This window comes from Oncorhynchus mykiss, chromosome 4 (assembly GCF_057628025.1).
Source record: "Oncorhynchus mykiss isolate SJ-2025 chromosome 4, ASM5762802v1, whole genome shotgun sequence".
Lineage (NCBI taxonomy): Eukaryota > Metazoa > Chordata > Actinopteri > Salmoniformes > Salmonidae > Oncorhynchus > Oncorhynchus mykiss.
Genome location: NC_143025.1, coordinates 72,482,501 through 72,487,500, shown reverse-complemented (window position 1 = coordinate 72,487,500; position 5,000 = coordinate 72,482,501).

Below are 5,000 nucleotides of genomic sequence, written 5' to 3'. Positions count from 1 at the left end.
TTTCCACACTCTCTCTCTCTTTCTCCGAAATTTAAATTCGGGAACATTTCACACTTCTAATTTAAAAAACAATTGTGTTGATATCTTTTAGTTTCTTTCCCTGTTAGTTCTTTGAAATGTTGTCCTTTTTCTGCACATTGAGTCATTTTCTGGCAGCAGAGAGAGATGAGAGCTGAAACTGTAGGAGCGGACACTCCCAGGGCCAAGTCTCATACGGCAGCACAGTGCGAAATTAATTAAAACAGGAGACAGAGAGAACTGTGTGTTTCTGTGTGTGTGTGTGAGACTTTCTGTGTGTGTCAGTTGGCCCTCTTATCCATCTCCTCACCACTACAGACAGACAGACAGAGTGAAAACGCGTTCCTGCCACAAAAATCCTTCAGAAGGGTCCTTTTTCTGCCCTCTTTCTCTCTGTCCGTCACTAAATCAGCGTTTCCCTACAACTTAAGCACTTAGCTGTAATCCCCATGAAAAGGCGACAGCACAAGTCACTCTTCGACCATTAAAGGGGCACAACAGGGGCGTGTTCGGGACTCACTTAACTGGATTGAGGACAAAGCCTGTGGTTGATAAGTTTCCACCCATCCCATTGTGTTCTCCTACATTTACTCCCAGCAGTCTAAGCTGCTTTTATCCTTCCGCGCCTTTAATTCCTGTGACACTGAGAGGCTTTGAAATATGTCCCATTTCTTTCTCTCTCTTTTTTTTTTCAAACAAATGCCACAATAAAAGATTTAGACTGGAGAATATCTCTATCCACTTCCTGCAAACAAAACACAGGGGATGATTCTGTATTATACATTTGTTTACTTCTTGATTTTCAAAAGCTCTCCCTTAGGATAATAACCATTTCTTCTAATCTCTTAACACGGAGAATTAAAGAGAGAAAGTGTGTTCACTGTTTATGATATGCTTGTCGGTGGGACTGAGGCAGTGGAAGAAACGGACCTCAGTGTCTGCTGTGGAGGCTAGACAAGGCCCTGATACTCCCTGTGCATTGGGCTCTGAAGAATGAAATCAAAGCAATGACATTGAAACAGAAGCAGCCAAGACAAGAGACGAGGGACGCGGCTACATTGTCCTAGCCAGACCGTCCGAGCAGCATCTCAGAGAAACAAAGCCTTCTGTGGTCGTGATGTGAAATCAATTAACGACATGTTCACGTAAAGCCTTTTAAATGATCTTGTTGGGGTTCGCTCTGTGGGAGACTGCCTCTGTATGTCACAACATACATAAACAACAGAAAACATGGGCACAATATTCAAGGACAGATGGATGGTTATGGATACATGGAGGTTGTTTCACTATCATCCTCTCATTCTCCCCTCTATGGTTTGGATGGGTCTTATTATGAGCCCTGTACTGCTATCTCCAGCTATAGGGACACATGGCTAATGTCAACGTCGCTGTCCCACTGTCCTCTTGTAGATAACTCTTCAGCACACACTCACTTACAGTGTGTACAGCGGAGCTCCTGACTCCCCTAACACCACATGTTAAAACGTGTTGAAAGACACAAACATGGGGAAACACTGGTGTGTGTGCTGGTGGAAGCATGGTATGAAACCCTGCCATAGGCCGATACATTCATATAATGTATTTCAGGCTGCTACAGTTTGTTCATTACCCATGGAAGGAATCATCAACCTTGGGCAAGACACTCCGTCCTCTTTGATTTGTGAGCATCGCCAGCGTCTTCCGTATCCAAGTGCCACGGATTTCTCCTCCCATCGCCATGACGACAGAGGCATCAGTCGTCCGCGGCGACGGATGGTCTCACTTAAGCCTGGTGCATGCGAGGCTCCAGATGCCGGCAGGCTCCTTCTCCTGCTCTAAAACAGGCCAGGGAGGTTAATGCACTCAAGGCAGGATAAGCAACCAGCTGTTGGCCTTCTAATATTTAAACCTCTCCTCCCTCCACTCCCTCCACCCATGCATCTCTCCATCCATCCCTCTTTCTCTCCCTCCCTCCCTCTCCTAAGAAAAGGGCCAGGCATATAAAGCTTTCTCAAATGGCAACATCTGCTGGGTGCATTTCAGAGCGGCCAAGAGCGTCTTAACTCCTCCTGAGCAACAATGTGGCCATTTTGTCAGCGAGTGGCCGATGGGGGACTTAGCAGGAGATAAGAGCAGATAATGTCCCTGCGGAATAGAGGGAGGGAGTATGACTGAGCTGAGGAAAGGAGCTGCATATACACAGTCAGTCCGGGGATCCGGGGTCCGCTTGGAGGGGATGGGGGTGGGGGGTTTCTTATGAGGCCAGTAAAGTGGTTTTGTACACAATGCTGGGACGTTAGCATGGTAATCTGAACATGCTTTCATTTAGATAAAGACGTGTGTTGTTGTGGAGGGGAAGTGTGTGTGTGTGTGTGTGTGTGTGTGTGTGTGTGTGTGTGTGTGTGTGTGTGTGTGTGTGTGTGTGTGTGTGTGTGTGTGTGTGTGTGTGTGTGTGTGTGTGTGTGTGTGTGTGTGTGTGAGTGTGTGTGGTATGTGTGTTGCTATGCTTAAGGGAGCATTTCTCACAAATGTAAGTATTGCAATGTAGATACAACATGACAAGTGTATACGTTAAGAGGCTTATCATATGCACTGAGACCCTTCCGGCCCAGCATTATTATATGGGCCAACCATGTTGTAACATCATGACATTTGTCATAGTATAGCACTAACAGACTTCACTTGAAATGCTGTGTAGTTTGCCCCCTAAATTACAATATGTTATTTCATACCATGGCGTTGTTGAATATTCATTTCTGCCTGGCTTGAAGGGCATTCTAGAGCTCCCTATAACACACAGTATAATTGCATGGTATAGTTCAATGGCTATGAAGTTCATTCAAATCAAATCAAATGACATTTTATTGGTCACATACACATGTTTAGCAGATGTTATTGCTGTTGTAGCGAAATGCTTGTGTTTCTAGCTCCAACAGTGGACATATATCTAACAAGTAATATCTAACAATTTCACAACAATATACACAATACACACAAATCTAAAGTAAAGGAATGGAATTAAGAATGTAAACATATTTGGACGAGCAATGTCGGAGCGGCATAGATTACAATGAAGTAGAATAGAATAGAATAGAATACAGTATATACAGTGCCTTGCGAAAGTATTCGGCCCCTTGAACTTTGCGACCTTTTGCCACATTTCAGGCTTCAAACATAAAGATATAAAACTGTATTTTTTTGTGAAGAATCAACAACAAGTGGGACACAATCATGAAGTGGAACGACATTTATTGGATATTTCAAACTTTTTTAACAAATCAAAAACTGAAAAATTGGGTGTGCAAAATTATTCAGCCCCCTTAAGTTAATACTTTGTAGCGCCACCTTTTGCTGCGATTACAGCTGTAAGTCGCTTGGGGTATGTCTCTATCAGTTTTGCACATTGAGAGACTGACATTTTTTCCCATTCCTCCTTGCAAAACAGCTCGAGCTCAGTGAGGTTGGATGGAGAGCATTTGTGAACAGCAGTTTTCAGTTCTTTCCACAGATTCTCGATTGGATTCAGGTCTGGACTTTGACTTGGCCATTCTAACACCTGGATATGTTTATTTTTGAACCATTCCATTGTAGATTTTGCTTTATGTTTTGGATCATTGTCTTGTTGGAAGACAAATCTCTGTCCCAGTCTCAGGTCTTTCGCAGACTCCATCAGGTTTTCTTCCAGAATGGTCCTGTATTTGGCTCCATCCATCTTCCCATCAATTTTAACCATCTTCCCTGTCCCTGCTGAAAAAAGCAGGCCCAAACCATGATGCTGCCACCACCATGTTTGACAGTGGGGATGGTGTATTCAGCTGTGTTGCTTTTACGCCAAACATAACGTTTTGCATTGTTGCCAAAAAGTTCAATTTTGGTTTCATCTGACCAGAGCACCTTCTTCCACATGTTTGGTGTGTCTCCCAGGTGGCTTGTGGCAAACTTTAAACGACACTTTTTATGGATATCTTTAAGAAATGGCTTTCTTCTTGCCACTCTTCCATAAAGGCCAGATTTGTGCAATATACGACTGATTGTTGTCCTATGGACAGAGTCTCCCACCTCAGATGTAGATCTCTGCAGTTCATCCAGAGTGATCATGGGCCTCTTGGCTGCATCTCTGATCAGTCTTCTCCTTGTATGAGCTGAAAGTTTAGAGGGACGGCCAGGTCTTGGTAGATTTGCAGTGGTCTGATACTCCTTCCATTTCAATATTATCGCTTGCACAGTGCTCCTTGGGATTTTTAAAGCTTGGGAAATCTTTTTGTATCCAAATCCGGCTTTAAACTTCTTCACAACAGTATCTCGGACCTGCCTGGTGTGTTCCTTGTTCTTCATGATGCTCTCTGCGCTTTTGACGGACCTCTGAGACTATCACAGTGCAGGTGCATTTATACAGAGACTTGATTACACACAGATGGATTGTATTTATCATCATTAGTCATTTAGGTCAACATTGGATCATTCAGAGATCCTCACTGAACTTCTGGAGAGAGTTTGCTGCACTGAAAGTAAAGGGGCTGAATAATTTTGCACGCCCAATTTTTCAGTTTTTGATTTGTTAAAAAAGTTTGAAATATCCAATAAATGTCGTTCCACTTCATGATTGTGTCCCACTTGTTGTTGATTCTTCACAAAAAAATACAGTTTTATATCTTTATGTTTGAAGCCTGAAATGTGGCAAAAGGTCGCAAAGTTCAAGGGGGCCGAATACTTTCGCAAGGCACTGTACATATGAGATGACGAATGCAAAATATGTAAACATTATTAAAGCGGCCAGTGATTTCAAGTCTATGCATATATGGCAGCAGCCTCTAAGGTGCTAGTGATGGCTATTTTACAGTCTGATGACCTTGAGATAGAAGCTGTTTTTCAGTCTCTTGGTCCCCGCTTTGATGCACCTTTACTGACCTCGCCTTCTGGATGGTAGCGGTGTGAACAGGCAGTGGCTCAGGTGGTTGTTGTCCTTGATGATCTTTTGGCCTTCCTGTGGCATTGGGTGCTGT